This window comes from Rhinopithecus roxellana, chromosome 17 (genome assembly GCF_007565055.1).
Source record: "Rhinopithecus roxellana isolate Shanxi Qingling chromosome 17, ASM756505v1, whole genome shotgun sequence".
Lineage (NCBI taxonomy): Eukaryota > Metazoa > Chordata > Mammalia > Primates > Cercopithecidae > Rhinopithecus > Rhinopithecus roxellana.
The window spans coordinates 26,223,758-26,241,986 of NC_044565.1; the positions used below are offsets into that span (position 1 = coordinate 26,223,758).

Sequence of the window (18,229 nt, forward strand, 5' to 3'; positions counted from 1 at the left end):
TCTTCATGCATGCACATATGGAGAAACAGAAAAAAAAAAGCTACGATTCTACTATTCACATTTTGATGCATTTTCTTTTCTTTTCTTTTTTTTTTTTTTTTTTTTTTTGAAGTGGAGTGTTGGTTTGCTCTGTGACCCAGGCTGGAGTGCAGTGGCGCGATCTCGGCTCACTGCAAGCTCCGCCTCCCAAGTTCCCGCCATTCTCCTGCCTCAGCCTCCCAAGTAGCTGGGACTACAGCCGCCCGCCACCACGCCTGGCTATTTTTTTGTCTTTTTAGTAGAGACGGGGTTTCACTGGGTTAGCCAGGATGGTCTCGATTTCCTGGCCTTGTGATCCGCCCGCCTCAGCCTCCCAAAGTGCTGGGATTACAGGCGTGAGCCACCGCGCTGGCCCACATTTTGATGCATTTTCTTCAGGTGTTGGTGTTGGTTTTATGCAGCAATAAAACTTTTAAATGAGGAGCCAAGATGGCGGCGGTGGTGTCACTCTCCTTGAGGCACTGGTTACCGGCCACAACCCTTGGCGGAGCCTGCCTGCAGGCCTCCCGAGGAGCCCAGACAGCCGCAGCCGCAGCTGCCCGTATCAAGACGTTTGCCATCTATCGATGGGACCCAGACAAGGCTGGAGACAAACCTCATATGCAGACTTATGAAGTTGACCTTAATAAATGTGGCCCCATGGTACTGGATGCTTTAATCCAGATTAAGAATGAAATTGACTCTACTTTGACCTTCCGAAGATCATGCAGAGAAGGCATCTGTGGCTCTTGTGCAATGAACATCAATGGAGGCAACACTCTAGCTTGCACCCGAAGGATTGACACCAACCTCAATAAGGTCTCAAAAATCTACCCTCTTCCGCATATGTATGTGATAAAGGATCTTGTTCCCGATTTGAGCAACTTCTACGCACAGTACAAATCCATTGAGCCTTATTTGAAGAAGAAGGATGAATCTCAGGAAGGCAAGCAGCAGTGTCTGCAGTCCACAGAGGAGCGTGAGAAACTGGACGGGCTCTACGAGTGCATTCTCTGTGCTTGCTGTAGCACCAGCTGCCCCAGCTATTGGTGGAACGGAGACAATTATCTGGGGCCTGCAGTTCTTATGTAGGCCTATCGCTGGATGATTGACTCCAGAGATGATTTCACTGAGGAGCACCTGGCCAAGCCGCAGGACCCATTCTCTCTACACCGCTGCCATACCATCATGAACTGCACGAGGACCTGTCCTAAGGGTCTGAATCCAGGGAAAGCTATTGTGGAAATCAAGAAAATGATGGCAACCTATAAGGAGAAGAAAGCTTCAGTTTAACTGTTTCCATGCTAAACATGACTTAAAACCAGCTCAGAGCTGGACATAATTTATATCTAATTTGAGTTCCTTTAAAGATCTTGGTTTTCCATGAATACAGCATGTATAATAAAAATTTTAAGAAATAAAAAAACCTTCTAAATGAAATTTAATTCACAGATGATATACAGATTTGATCTATTTTTCCATAATGATTTTTCCATCTTTAAATATTGATTTAAAACAAAACTAATGGTTGCATCATAAACTATCTTAAATGTGCTATATTTTATTTAACCATTCAATTAATATTGAACACATGGGTGCTATAAATAAATGATGATGTAGTGAACAAAGTAATAAAAATCTAGCTTCTAAGGAACAATTTGTTGTTTTTGCCACCTCACATCCATTACCCCTTCTTCATAATATTACCTTAATTTTTCTTGGGGAAGTAACATTCTTTATTGGATAATGATTGGCAAGACAATCAATTAAGATGCACTGAATATTTTTATATTAAAAACAGATGTGAAACCTAACTTAGGATAGTTGGATGCTCTCTCCATAGCAACTGAATCTTAAGAAAAGTAAGACTGAAAACAGCTGTAGCTGATTCATCTGGTAGCTGATTCATCATGTAGCTGTTTCATTGCTTTCTGTTACCTGGTTCTCCAGAGTCATCCTGGTTCCTGCCCTTTCGGGGCCTCACTTTTCAGCTTTCTCTTTCAGCTCTAGGAACTGAACCAAAAATTTATGTTTTATTTTGTCTGAGCTGATTTCTGCTTTTGCAAACAAAGAATCTGAACTTCTACAAGGTGAATACTTTATTCATTTGTTTTTGGTATTTTTTGCTTTCTAATACAAATATTTAGTAATATAAATTTTCCTCTGAGAACAATTTTGTTGTTATACAAAATTGTTTTCTCACGTTAGTTGTTTTTGTTTTTGTTTTTGTTTTGAGTTGGAGTCTTGCTCTGTCGCCCATGCTGGAGTGCAGTGGCGCAATCTTGGCTTGCTGCAACCTCTGCCTCCTGGGTTCAAGCAATTCTCCTGCCTCAGCCTCCCAAATCGCTGGGACTACAGGCACGTGCCACCATGCCTGGTTAATTTTTGTATTTTTAAATATGGGGTTTAGAGATGGGGTTTCACCGTGTTGCCCAGGCTGGTGTCAAACCCCTGACCTCAAGTGATCTGCCAGCCTCAGCCTCCCAAAGTGCTGGGATTACAGCCCTGAGTCACCATGCCCAGCCTGTTACTATTTTCTGAATAGACTTTTATTTCTTTTACTTGAGTTACTTGAAAAGATGGTTTTAGAACACCAATTGATTTTTTGGACAATTATTTTTTTGCTGTTTTTCATTTTGTGACATTATATTAAGAGAATTTGGGGTATTTATGGAAACCTTTATGTATATGTTTGTAGATATTCTCAAGTATTTGAAAAAATAGCCACACACACACACACACACACACATGCATAGCATGTATCTTTTAAGTCAAAGTTTTAACTGTATTGTTCATGTCTTTTACTATTACCCAATATCCCAAAGACACACAAACACACTATGAGAAAAAAGAACTACAGAACAATATCACTTGTGAACATATATGCAAATATCATCAACAAAATACTAGCAAACCGAATCCAGCAGCACATTAAAAGAATTATACCCATGACCAAGTAGGATTTATCCCAGGAATGGAAGGTTGGCTTAATATATGAAAATTAATCAGTGAAATACACCACATTAAAAGAATGAAAGACCAGCCTGGCCAACACAGTGAAACCCCGTCTCTACCAAAAAATACAAAAATTAACCGGGCATGGTGGTGCATATCTGTAGTCCCAACTATTCAGGATGCTGAGGCAGGAGAATCACTTGAACCCAGGAGGCAGAGGTTGCAGTGAGCTGAGATCGCGCCACTGCACTCCAGCCTGGATGACAGAGTGAGAGAGTGAGACTCTGTCTCCAGAAATAAATAAATAAATAAATAATAAAAGAGAAAATCCCACATGATAATCTCAATTGATGCAGAAAAAGCATTTGACAAAATTCAACACTTTTTCATGATAAATACACTCAATAAAATAGTAATAGAGGGGAACTTCTTCAACATGATAAAGGCCATCCACAAAAAACCCACAGAAAACATCACACTCAATGGTGAAAGACTGAAAATCTTTACACTGAGAACAAGAACAAGACAAGGATGCCCACTTTTGCCACTTCCATTAAACATAGGACTGGAAGTCCTAGCTAGAACAAGTAGGCAAGAAAATGAAATAAAAGACATATTGGAAAAGAAGAAGTAAAATTATCTTTATAAACAGATGACATGATCTAATACACTGAAGAACCTAAAAAATACACACATGTGTTCACACACGCATACACATATACAATAGAGCTAACAAGTGAATTCAGCAAAGTTGCAGGATACAAAATCAGCACACAAAAATTAGTTGTATTTCTATACACTAGCAATGAACAATTCAAAAAGGAAATTTAGAAAACAATTCCATTTTAAATTTCAAAAAGAAGATACTTAGAAATAAATTTAAGTAAAAAGGGACAAATCTTATTTACTGAGAAAAAAAACAAAACATTGCTGAAGAAAATTAAAGAAGACCTAAATAAATGGAAAAAGATCCCACTTCATACATTGGAAAACTCAATAATGTTAAGATAACAGTACTGCCCAAAGTGATATACAGATTTAATGCAATTCCTACCAAAATTCCAATGGCATCTTTTTCTTTTACTGTTTTGTTTTCTCAGAACCTGGAAAAACCTTTCCCAAAATTCATATGGAATTTCAAGAGACCCCAAAGAGTCAAAACAATTTTGTAAAAGAACAAAGTTGAAGGACTCACACTTCCCAATTTCAAAGTCTTACTACAAAACCACAGTCATCAAAACATTGTGGTATTGGCATAAGGACAGAGATATAAATCAATGCAGTAAAGTCAAAATAAATCTTCATATCTATTTGGTTTCTGACAAGGCTGTCAAGACTATTCAATGGGAAAAGGACAGTCTCTTCAACGGTGTTTTGGGAAAACAGGATATCCACATGCAAAAGAAATGAAGTTGGACCTTTACCTCACACCATATGCAAAAATTAACTCAGGATTCAGGGAAGAACCAAGAATCTGTCTCTCCACCTAGGCAACAATTAACACTGGCAGCATCTGTCTGATGTAACTATTTTATAACTCTGGAGTCTGCTGAAAGATTGCAACTTCTAGGAAAAGGTCTGGACCTTAATAGGTAGTTAATTTCAGTCCATTTTAGCTCTTAGCACAGTAGCAGTGATTAATTCCCACTCCTACCCCATGACAGACAGCTGTGCATGTGTTCCTGTAGTAGATACAAACAGCCTGTGGGAGCCAAGGGTGGGCAAAAAGGACCTTGTCCTTCAGCTATCAGGGATCTGTGCTCTGATGGCCTACTGCTGCTTCTAATCACAGAGGTGAAGACAAAGGCACTTGGGAAGGCTGAGATGGGAGGAACATTTGAGCCCAGGAGTTGGAGACCAACCCAGTCAACGTAGTGAAACCCAGTCACTACAAAAAATTTTTTAAACTAGCTAGGCATAGTGGTATGCACCTGTAGCTCCAGCTACTCGGGAGGCTGAGGTGGGAGGATCACTTGAGCCTGGGAGGTCAAGGCTGCAGTGAGCAGTGATCATGCCACTGTACTTCAGCCTGGGGGAGAAAGGGAGACTCCATCTCAGAAAAAAAAAAAAAAAAAAAAAAAAAAAAGACAATGAGGCAGCAGCTATTGTTGTAGTACCTCCCTCCCTTGTTGCAACTCCCTCCTTCTCTGGCTGAAGTGACTTCCAGGAGATTTAAAGGGCTAATGCCCTTTATTTCCTCCCTTCATTTTACTTTTTTTCTTTTTTGGAAGCCAGACCAAAAAAAGTAGTAAACCGTTTTAAAAAAAAAACTGCAAAAGCTCAGCCTTCTGAGATTAGAATTAAAACATAATTCTAACGGTTGCATCATAGACTATCTTCAATGTGCTATATTTTATTTAACCATTTAATTAATATTGAACACATAACTTTTTGATGCTATAAATAAATGATGATGTAGTGAACCAACTAACAAAAATCTAGCTTCTAGATTCTACATCCACAGATTTAACCAACCGTGTATCAAAAAATATATGTTTATATTTAGAAATGGGTCCTTGCTCTATTGCCTAGACCGGAGTACAGTGGCATGATCATACCTCACTGCAGTCTTGAATTGCCAGGCTCAAGAAATCGTCTTGCCTCAGCCTCCCAAGTAGCTAGGACTACAGACATGCACCACCACACCCAGCTAATTTTTAAGTTTTTTTGTGAAGATGGGGTCTCACTATGTTGCCCTGGCTGGTTTTGAACTCCTAGCAACAAGTGATCCTCCCATTTTGGCCTCCCAAAGTGTCGGAATTACAGATGTGAGCAACCATGCCCAGGCTAAAAATATTTTTTTAAAACTATAAAAATAATACAAATTTAAAAACAATTCTGAATATAGTATAACAATTATTTACATTGCATTTATATTGTATTAGGTATTAGAAGCAATCAAGTATGTGAATAAAGTATATGCAAGTTGTACACAGGTTAAATGCAAACATTATGCCATTTACATAAGAAACTTGAAAATTTATGCATTTTGGTATCTACAGGGTATCCTGGAACCAATCTTTCACAGATACCAAGGGATGACTATATATGTCTTCCAAAAGAGAGAAAGAAATTAACACAATCCCAAATAAACAAAAGCTGAGGGAGTTCATTACCACTAGAGCTGCCTTGTAAGAAATGCTCAAGGTAGTCATGCAAGGTGAAATGAAAGGATCCTAGACAGTAACTCAAAACCATATGAGGGAATAAAGATCTCAATAAAAGTAAATACATGAGACATTATAAAAGCTAGTGTTTTTTTTTTTTTTTTTTTTTTTTTTTTGAGACGGAGTCTCGCTCTGTCGCCCGGGCTGGAGTGCAATGGCCAGATCTCAGCTCACTGCAAGCTCCGCCTCCCGGGTTTACGCCATTCTCCTGCCTCAGCCTCCCAAGTAGCTGGGACTACAGGCGCCCGCCACCTCGCCCGGCTAGTTTTTTGTATTCTTTAGTAGAGACGGGGTTTCACCGTGTTAGCCAGGATGGTCTCGATCTCCTGACCTTGTGATTCGCCTGTCTCGGCCTCCCAAAGTGCTGGGATTACAGGCTTGAGCCACCGCACCCGGCCAAAGCTAGTGTATTTTAACAACAGTTTGTGGCATCATTTTTTGTTTCTACACGACTTAAGAAATGCTACATGACAAAAAGGGATGAATACATTTTTTAAAAAATATTAGTCTAAAAGCCAGTATTGCTGGGTATGGTAGCTGACACCTGTAATCTCGACACTTTGGGAGGCCAAGGTAGGAAGATCACTTGAGGTCAGGAGTTGGAGACCAGCTTGGGCAACGTAGTCTCTATTAAAAAATTTAAAAATTATCCAGGCATGACGGCATGCACAAATAGTCCCAACTACTCAGGAGGCTGAGGTGGGAGGATCACTCAGCCCAGAAGTTTGAGGTTACAGTGAGCTACGATTGTGCCACTGCACTCCAGCCTGGGCAACAGAGTAAGACCTTGTCTCTATAAAAATAAAATAAAATAACTTTTTAAAAATATAAAATATAAGCCAGCATTACCATAACTTTGGTTTGTAACTGTTCATTTTGACTTTTACATAATTTAAGAGATTGATGCATTTAAAAAATTATTAATTTAGGTTTTCAAGCACAAAATGCATATGGATATAATTTTGTGACACTGACAGCTGAAACTGTGAAGACAGAGCTGTAAAGGAACAGAATTTTTGTACATTATGGACATTAAACTGGTATAATTTCAAGTTAGAATATTATACCTTTAGAATAGTACATTAAATCTCCATGTTAATCACAGAGAAAACAGCTGTAGAATGTATACAAAAGAGTTGGGCGTGGTGGCTCAAGCCTGTAATCCCAGCACTTTGGGAGGCCGAGACCGGTGGATCATGAGGTCAGGAGATGGAGACCATCCTGGCTAACACGGTGAAACCCCGTCTCTACTAAAAAATACAAAAAACTAGCCGGGCGAGGTGGCGGGCGCCTGTAGTCCCAACTACTCTGGAGGCTGAGGCAGGAGAATGGCCGTGAACCTGGGAGGCGGAGCTTGCAGTGAGCTGAGATCCAGCCACTGCACTCCAGCCTGGGCGGCAGAGCGAGACTCCGTCTCAGGAAAAAAAAAAAAAAAAAAAAAAAAAAAAAAAAGTATACAAAAGGAAATGAAGAAGGAATTGAAATTTTTCACTACAAAATATCAGTTAAATGCAAAAGAAGATTTTCACTACAAAATATCAATTAAATGTAGGAAATAAGGGACAAAAATCTACAAGGCATTTAGAAAACAACCAGCAAAATGACAGAAGTATCTCCTCATCCATCATTATTTTAAATGTAAATGAGTTAAACTCTCTAATCAAAAGAGATTAGCAGAATGGATAGAAAAACATGATTGAACTATATGCTGTCTACAGGAAGTTCACTTTAGATTCAAAGACACAAAAGATTGAACATGAAAGAATGGAAAAAGATTCTCCATGCAAATAGTAACCAAAAGAGAGCAGGGGTTGCTATTCTAACAATGAACAAAATAGACTTTAAGTCAAAAAAGATTAAACGAGACAAAGAAGAACATTATACATTAATAGGAGGTTCAATGTAGCAAGAAGGTATAATAATTATAAACATTTATGCACCTAATAACAATCAAAACTTGTGAAGCAAAAACTGACAGAATTGAAGAAAGAAATAGACATTTCTAAAATAAATGTTGGAGACTTCAAAACCCCACTCTCAATGGGGAGACTGATTTGAGTAATAATAAAACTCCGGTCTCCCACACAACTGGCTCTGCTTGAATTAGTCTATTTCTATTGCAATTCATCTGTCTTAGTAAATCAACTTTGTCTAGGCAGCAGGCAGGGTGAATCCATTGGGTGGTTACAGTGCAATCATAGCTCACTGCAGCCTCAAATTTCTGGGCGAAACCAATTCTCCTGCCTCAGCCTCCCAAGTAGCTGAGATTAAGGCACGTGCCTCCATGCCTAGCTAATCTTTATTTTTTGTAGAGATGGGTCTTACTATGTTACCCAGGCCGGTCTCAAACTCCTAAGATCAGGTAATCCTCCCACCTCAGCACCCTAAAGTCCTGGGATTACAGGTATGAGTCACTATGCCTGGCCTTACACTATCATTCTTATTGGATATTTTAATCTTTTTACAATTCTATGTAGAATATTGTTCTGATTATATAGTATGTAGGGCAACGTAAGTAAATCAATCAGTTCTTAATTCTCATTCCAGCTCTGCCACTGTCTAAGTTGTCTCAACTATAAAATGGTGATAATTTATTTCAGAAACATTGTAAGAATCAAATGAAATAATGATTTGACTTTATGAAAATATATTATATAAACTGAAGTATCATTTTTCATTGGTATTCTGGTATTCTTGATAATTCAATGTATAAGAGTATTTCATTTAACTTCTTTTTCAGTTAAATATGTTTTTTGATGAAAATGTATTTTTAAAAATCAAAAGGGGCTGAAATTAGTTGTAAAGTAAAAAGATAGAAAAAATAGGAATTATGAAGTTAAGAGATTATTCTGGTCATTGTAGATAGCAAGTAGAAATGGTACTAATTTATATAGCACTCATAATTTATACATGACACTAAATAATCATGTTTACCAATCAAAACAATATGAAAAAGAGAAAAGCAAAAAAACGCAGACATAAAACTAGAAAATTCACAAACTTATGAAAATAAACAACCAATAAATCAAAGTAGAAATTCAAATGACAATGAAAACATAACATACCAAAATTTATGGTTTTGTGCCTTAAGGCAGTGCTGTAGTGGAAATTTATAGCTATACATGTTTACATTAAAAAAGAAAGATGTCAAACCTAATTTTATAACTTATAGAACTAGAAAAAGAAGAACAAACTAAACCCAAAGCTAGCATAAGAAAGGAAATTTAAAAGATGAGCACAGAGACCAACAAAATCGAGAACAGAAAAACAATAAAGAAAATTAATAAAACCAGAAACTGGTTCTTTGAATATAACAAACATTTATCTAGATAGACTTTTTTAAAATGAGGCCAGTTGCAGTAGCACACACCTGTAATCCCAGCACTTTGAGAGGCTGAGGCTGGCAGATAACTTGAGCCCAGGAGTTTGAGACCAGCCTGGGCAACATAGTGAGACCCCATCTCTATAAAAATATTTTTTAAATTAACTGGGTGTGATGGTGTGGGAGGATCGCTTGAGCCTGGGAGGCTCAAATGATCAGGCCACTGCACTCCAGCCTGAGAGACAGAGCGAGACCCTGTCTCAAAAAAAGAAAAAAAAAAAAAAGAAGAAGATGTGAATTAATAAAATCAGAAGTGAAAGTGGGGACATTATTACTGATTCTACAGATATAAAAAGATTATAAGAGAGTGTTATGAACAATTGTATGTCAACAAATTTAAAAACCCGCATGAAATGAACAAATTTCTAGAAACACAAAATCTATTAAGGTTAAATTATGAAGAAACAGAGAATCTGAGTAGACCTATAAAGAATAAGGAAATTGAATCATTAGTCAAAAATCTCCAGATTTGGGGTCATCAGAAAAGCCCTACATCTAGACCGACTGATGCCTGTAATCCCGGCATTTTGGGAGGCTGAGGCAGGCAGGTCACTTAAGGCCAGGAGTTCAAGACCAGCCTGGCCAATGTGACAAAACCCTGCCTCTACTAAAAATACAAAATTAGCCAGATGTGGTGGCATGCACCTGTAATTCCAACTACTTAAGTGGCTGTGGCTCAAGAATCCCTTGAACTCAAGAGATGGAGATTGCAGTGAGCTGAGATCTCGCCACTGCACTCCAGCCTGGGCAACAGAGCAACACTGTCTCAAAAAAAAAAAAAAAAAAGAAAGAAAGAAAGAAAGAAAGAAAAAGAAGAAAAAGAACAAAAGAAAAGCCCTGGATCTGATGGCATCACTGGTGAATTTCACCAAACATTAAAGAACTAATATGGATCCTTCTCAAACTTTTCTAAAAAACTGAAGAGAAAAATCTCCCTGACTCATTCTATGAGGTCAGCATTACCCTGATACCAAAACCAAAAAAGACACAACAAGAGAAGAAAACTACAAACTAGAATCCCTTATGAACACTGATGCAAAAACCCTCAACAAAATAGCAGCAAACTGAACTCAACAGCACATTAAAAGAATTACTCAACATGGCCTGGTGAGATGTATTCCTGGAATGAAAGGATGGTTCAACATTTGAAAATCAATCATTGGCCGGGTGCGGTGGCTCAAGCCTGTAATCCCAGCACTTTGGGAGGCGGAGACGGGCGGATCACGAGGTCAGGAGATCGAGACCATCCTGGCTAACACGGTGAAACCCCGTCTCTACTAAAAATACAAAAACTAGCTGGGCGAGGTGGCGGGCGCCTGTAGTCCCAGCTACTCGAGAGGCTGAGGCAGGAGAATGGCGTAAACCCGGGAGGCGAAGCTTGCAGTGAGCTGAGATCTGGCCACTGCACTCCAGTCCGGGCGACAGAGCGAGACTCCGCCTCAAAAAAAAAAAGAAAAGAAAATCAATCATTATAATATACCACATTAACAGGATTCAGGGGGAGGAAAAACCACTTAATCCTCTCAGTTGATACAGAAAAAACATTTGACAAAATTAAACACCCTTTTATGATAAAAATATATAACAAACTAGAAATAGAAGGAATATTATTACCTCAATGTAATAAAACCCATACATGAAAAATCCACAGCAAATATCATAATCAATGGAGAAAGACTGAAAGCCTTTCCTCTAAGATCAGAAACAAGGTAAGGATGCCCACTTTCACCACTTCTATTCAACATAGTACTGGAAGTCCCAGCCAAAGTACTTAGGCAAGAAAATAAAATAAAAATCACCTACATTGAAAGGAAGATGTAAAATGTCTATCATTTTACTTTCCCACTAACAGTATACAAGAGATCCAATTGTTCCACATCCTCAAAACACTTGTTCTTTTCTTTTCTTTTTTAAATAGCTATCTGGCAGAGCACAGTGACTCACGTTTGTATCCCAGCACTTTGGGAGGCTGAGCCGGGAGGATTGCTTGAGCCCAGGAGTTTGAGATCAGCCTGACTCCCCTGTCAGATAGGTTGGTGAGATTGTGGCTGTAACAGCCTAGAAGGAAGAGGTGGCCCCCCAGTGAGAGAGAGAGAGAGACACTTACTCTTCAAATGACCCTCTTGTTTGCAATGAGGAAGAGACAGCAGAGAGTGTTCTCTGTCTGTGCATGCATGCAGAGGAAAGGCCATGTGAGAACACAATGAGAAGGTGGCCATCTCCTGCCAGCAGGAGAGCCCTCACAAGACACCAACCCTGACAGCACCTTGATCTTGGACTTCTAGTCTCCAGAACTGTGAGAAAATAAATGTCTGTTGTTTAGGCAAAACAAAAAATTAATTCAGAATGGATCAAAAACCTAAATTTAGAGCTGTACTGTATAATTCTTACAGTTGTAATCTAGTTTTAGAACACTTCTAGCACTCTAAAAAGTTATCTCATGCTTATTTGCAGCTCATTGCTCTTCCACCCCTAGTCTGAGAAAACCATTGATTTGCTTACTGATTCTATAGTTTTTCCCTTTCTAGAAATTTCATATAAGCGGAATTATACAATACATAGTTATGCACTGTCTGGCTTCTTTCATGAGGTTCACTTACGTTGTGGCATGTATCAGGACTTTGTTCCTTTTTATTGTCGAGTGTTATATGGGTACAGCATGTTTCATTTATCCATTTCCCATCTGATGGACTCTCACACTGTTTCCAATTTTGGGCTATTGTGAATAATGCTGCCATGACCACTTGAATACAAATATACAATTTTTTTAATTGTATTATCACAGTGTTAATTGTCAGATTTTAACAATTTACTATTATAGTAATTCATCAGTACTGTGAGTTTGCTCCTGTGGTCACTATACTGAATATTTGTAATTCTAAATAGATGCTCATTTTTGTCGGAGGCGGGTACCAGAGCAAAATATTTTTTTGGCTTTCTCTGCCATTCAGACCCTGCTGATGGTGATGTTGCTATCATGTTATTGAGCCTTTCTTTCTCTTTAATCGTAGCTAATCAAGGTAAAAACATCTTCTTTCATTCTTGATTAAAGATTGATGGTGACAGTACATTTTCATTATGGCAGTTTTACAAACTGAAGCTTCGTGCACTGCTGAAAGAAAATGCTTTCTGAATATTTTCTTTTTTTGAGACAGAGTCTTACTCTGTCACCCAAGCTGGAATGCAGCAGTGGCCCAGTCATAGCTCACTGTAACCTCAAACTCCTCGGCTCAAGAGACGCTCCTGCTTCAGCCACCTGAGTAGTTGGGACTACATGTGTGCCACCACACCAGGCTAAATTTTTAAATTTTTGTAGAGATAGGGTCTTGCTTTGTTGCCAAGGCTGGTCTCAAACTCTTGTCCTCAAATGATCCTCCTGGCTCAGCCTCTGAATATTTTCAAAATCAGATTTAAGATAATTGTCCTCAAGTATAATTTTATTTACAATATTTTCCCATGTACTTGCTGCTTCAAACAATCACTTGAGAAAATATTTGCCTTTAAATCCTGAATCTTGAAATAGGATATGATGGAACAATGTAATTTAAATGAATTTACATCTGTTTGAATCAGGGTTCTCTAAAGGGACAGAAGTAATAGGACATATGTATATATGAAGGGGAGTTTATTAGGAGTACTGACTCACAGGACCACAAGGTGAAGTCCCAACAATAGGCTATCTGCAAGCTGAGGAGCGAGGAATCCAGTCTGAGTCCCAAAACCTCAGAAGTAGGAAAGCCCACAGTGCAGCATTCAGTCTGAAGGCCTGAGAGCCCCTAGCAAATCACTGGTGTAAGTCCAAGAGCCCAAAAGCTGAAGAACTTGCAGTCTGATGTTTGAGGGCAGGAAATATCCAGCACAGGAGAAAGATGAAGACTGGAAGTCTCAGCAAGTCTGCTCTTTCCAACTTATCCCTGCTTTATTCCAGCCGCACTGGCAGCTGATTAGATGGTGCCCACCCACACTGAGGGTGGGTCGGCCTCTTCCAGTCCACTGACTCAAATGTTAATCTCCTTTGGCAACACCCTCACAGACACACCCAGGAACAATACTTTGCGTCCTTCGATCCAATCAAGTTGAGGCTCAATATTAACCATCACAACATCTGCATCTCAGGTTTTACTGCACGCTCATCAGTTTCAAACTTGTCACTAGAGTAAGCTGATAGGAGGATCTTTACAACTGATTTCAGTGAAAGATATATTGCCCTCACAAGACAACTGAGTTGGTTATGTCTACAGCAGGTTCCAGCCAGTAAACTCTTTTCTCTGCAAATCACAAGGGTTATTGTGTTGTTACAGTGATCTGCAAAGTAAAAGGTCAAGGCTTTATTTTGGTATTTAAGAGGACTTCTTGATATGTCATAAGTGTTGCATTATCTTTTGTGAACATCTCGAATAAGTACATGACAAGGCAAAGGCAATTCCACAGTATCTTGTATATCACATAGTTTGCTTTGGCTGAAGAAGAATATGGAAAAGGTCTACTCTCTTTCTGTTTACTGCCAGCAACCCATGGTGCTATCTTATATTTTAAAAAGACTTCTGGTTGTTTCTTCATGTCCAAGTGTCTGATATACAGGGTACAAAAGTAGCACATTTAATAATATCATTAACCTTTTTATACACAGCAGACTTTAATTCTAGAAACTGCTTTTAGTAACACGTTTTATGGAAGGAACTTTATATCTTCATCAAATGTCAAAAATCCTTCATCTGCTACTAAAAATAGTTGGCAGTCTACAGCAATATTTTTGTCAAGCTTTCTGTTTAAATTTTTGCATAGACTCAAGAGTAAAAGGAACTATCTTCTTGAAATATTTTTATGAAGTCTTGTTTTGAAATATGATTAGTAAAAACAGAATGGGTTTGAGATACCTCATTTCCTCTAAACTTTTTAAATTCATTGTTTATATTCTATCTTAATCAAAGTTGTTTCAACATGGTGGTTTTTCTATGTCATTTTAGAGTTTTCCTCCTCATAAACTCTGGGGTAGCAAAGTTGATATTCTTCTTTGAAGTCATCCTCAACAAGATGTAAACAATTCTCAAACAGGACTTTTTCTTGAAAGACTCAAAGCTAAATAATACTAAATAAATAAAAATTAAATACAGTTTTTGAAGATTTCTTTGAATGTTATGAATGCTAAAATACCAAGCAAGTCTACAAAGATTATAATTCTATTATCACTCCCTATTCTTTTTTAAGAACATTTACGTTTTTAAGAAGCTGTCTATTTATTTTTTGAATAGGGAATACATTTATATGACTTAAAAAGTCAAAGTAATGCAAAAGGTACACTCTGAGTATATTCACTTTCACTCCAACTTCCCTCCCCCTCCTCTATAGTTAACTAGTTTTATGATCTATTGAGGATCTTTCCAGTATTTAATATGTAAATGTTAGAAAATCTAAGTATATATTCCCCCTTTATTGCACAAGATTTCATTCTGCATAAGATATTCTTCTTTCCATTTTTTACTTTGCCTTCTTCATTCAGTACATTCTAGAGATCTTTTCACATCAGTATAAAGAGCAATTTTCATTGACTTTTATAGCTGTATATTATTCCATGATGTAGGATGTACCTTAGCATATTTAACTATGTCCATTTGGATCTTTTCTAGTCTTTCATTGTTACAAGCAATGCTGCCATGCATGACCTTGAACACAAGTTGAACACAAGTTATTTCATGCATGTGAAGTATATTTGAGGTAAATTTCCAGAAGTGGGATTACTGGTCAGAAGATAGAAACATGTAATTTTGAGAGATATTTCCAAATTGCCTTACATAGGATTGTTATCTTTTGGGCTCCAATCAGCAACGCATAAGAGTTTCTTGCCAAAATTATGTGTCATCAAACATTTGGAATTTTTTAACCAAGCTCATAGATGATAAACAGCATGTCCATTTTGTTTTAATTTGCATTTCTCATATTTTGAGTGAAATTGAGCATCTTCTATGAGTTTAAAGTCATTCATATTTCTTTTTCTGAGAACTATCTGTTTATATCCTTTGCCTATTTTTATATTGGGTTGTCTTTTTGTCTTGATTTCAGTGAAATCCTTATATATATTAAAAAAAAAAAAAGTGAGGGGGTGGCTGGGCGCGGCGGCACTTTGGGAGGCCAAGGCGGATGGATCGCTTGAGGTCAGGAGTTCGAGACCCTGTCTCTACTAAAAATACAAAAATTAGTTGGGCATAGTGGTGTGCATCTGTAATCCCAGCTACTCAGGAGGCTGAGGCAAGAGAATCGCTTGAACCTGGGAGGCAGAGGTTGCAGCGAGCCAGGATTGCACCACTGCACTCCAGCCTGGGAGATAGAGCGAGACTCAGTCTCAAGAAACAAAAACAAAAACAAAAAAACAGAAAAAAACCACCCTTTGTCAGTCTTATGAATTGCAAAATTTTCCTATTTTTCTCTGCCTTGTAACTACTTTTTGTCATCAGAATATTTTTGTGTAGTAAAATATATTGATCTTTTTTTATTTGGTTTCTAGACTTTGATTCATAGAAAGGCCTTCCTCACTCCAATGTTACAAAGAAATTTGTCCATATTTTCTTCTACTACATTTGAGGTTTATTTTTTTCTATATAAATCTTTGCTACATTTGGAGTTTATCCTGATGAATAGTGTGGGCTATGGATCCAATTTTATCTTTTCCAGATAGATATCCAGTTGTCACAACACAATTTATTAACATCGAGATGCATCCTTTATCATAAACTGAATTTCCCTACACTAGTCATCTTTTTCTTTACTTTTCTTTCTGTTTCTTTGTGTGTCTATTCATGTGCCAAAACCATACCATATCAATGGTATATTTATGGTCAGACTAGTCTCTTTCAATTGCTCTTCTTTTCAGACTCTTTCTACCCATTCTTTTCTTTTTTACTCTTTATTTAGAAATAAATTCAAATTCACAAATAGTTGCAAACATAAAAGTAGTATAAAAATAGTCACATATCCTTCACCCAGGGTCACACTTGTTAATATTTGTTTCATAGTTTCATCTTCTCTTCTTCTCCTTCTCTTTCGTACATAACTTTTTTGCTGACCCATTTAGGGATAAATTTCATACATCATGGCCTTTGCCCCTAAGTTCCCCAAGTGTGCATTTCCTAAAAATAGGGATATTATTTTACATAACCACAGTACAGTGATCAACTTCATAAATTTACATTGATACAATACTTGTATCTCTTTTGCCATTCATGTTTTTATTTTGCCATTTGACCCAGTAATACCCTTTTTAGCATTTCTCTTGCCTCCAGTACAGCATTAAGCTAGTGCCCGGCATTACATTTAGTTTATATCTATTCTTGTTGTTTCATTTGATTAAAAAACTTGGTATTTTTATCGAGATTATATTAAAAATAATTAATTTAGGGAGATCTAACATCTTTGTAATGTAATGCCAAGTCTTCCTGTTCAAGAACACTTTATACTTTTCTATTCTGGTCTACTTTTTTGTCTTTTGGCAAAGTTTTAGTTTTCCTTATATACATCTGCACATTTTTGTTAATTGATACCTACTATTTGCTCTTTTTTGCCCTATTTTATATAGTCTTCTATTGTGTCTTCTAACTGGCTGTGAAACTATTGATTTCAGAATATTTATTTTTTATTAGTGGCCTTACAAAGTTTTCTTATTTGTAGCAATTTTCAGTTGTAATTTGATTTGTTTTGCCTGTATTATTATTTACAATTTAAATAAATACTTATTGAATCAAAAGAAATAAAAATTTATTCCTAAGTTATATATCTCACATACTATTTTTCTTTCTTTCTTTCTTTTTTTTTTTTTTTGAGACACAGTCTCTCTCTGTTGCCCAGGCTGGAGTGCAGTGGCGCTATCTTGGCTCACTGCAAGCTCTGCCTCCGGGGTTCACACCATTCTCCTGCCTCAGCCTCTCGAGTAGCTGGGACTACAGGTGCCCATCACCACGCCCGGCTAATTTTTTTGTATTTTCAGTAGAGATGGGGTTTCACCATGTTAGCCAGGATGGTCTCGATCTCCTGACCTTGTAATCCGCCCACCTCGGCCTCCCAAGGTGCTGGGATTACAGGTGTGAGCCACCATGCCCTCCCCTGTCTCACATACTTTCTTAAGGTTTGTATTAGCTCAATCTATTCCCCCTATTTACTTAAAATCTCTTTTTTTGAGAGAGAGAGAGAGAGAGAGAGAGAAGAGAGAGAGAGAGAGAGAGAGAGAGAGAGAGAGAGAGAGAGAGAGAGAGAGAGAGAGAGACTCGCTGGGTCACCCAGGCTGGAATACAGTGGTGCGATCACAGCTCGAGTCCTCCTGGGCTCAAGTAATCCTTCCTCCTCAGCCTCCCAAGTAGCTGGGACCACAGGCATGTGCCACCACACCCAGCTAATTTTTAAAAAATTTTTATTTCATAGAGACAAGGTCTCCCTATGTTGCCCAGGCTGGTCTCAAACCCAGCAATCTCCTACCTCAGCCTCCCAAAGTACTAGGATTCCAGGCATGAGTCACCATGCCTGGCCTACTTAAAGTCTTTTTTGATATTTAAAATTAATCAACTTTTTGATATTTAAAATTAACAGCTTTTACAGTCATCATTAATTACCTTGTAATTTTACTCTAGCAATAACACTTTAAAGTGTTACGAAATATCAACATACAAAAAGTATATAATAAATGCTGTTTTCACTTCAAGTTACATGTAGCATGCTTACT

The 18,229-nt window shown here is 37.8% G+C and overlaps 1 pseudogene across 1 annotated transcript; it reads left to right on the forward strand.

The window, feature by feature from the left end:
* Window positions 1–468: 468 nt before the first annotated feature.
* Window positions 469–1,436, forward strand: LOC104661349 (annotated as a pseudogene). The gene has a single exon (XR_747839.2). The product of XR_747839.2 is annotated as a succinate dehydrogenase [ubiquinone] iron-sulfur subunit, mitochondrial pseudogene (transcript).
* The last annotated feature ends 16,793 nt before the right edge of the window (window positions 1,437–18,229 follow it).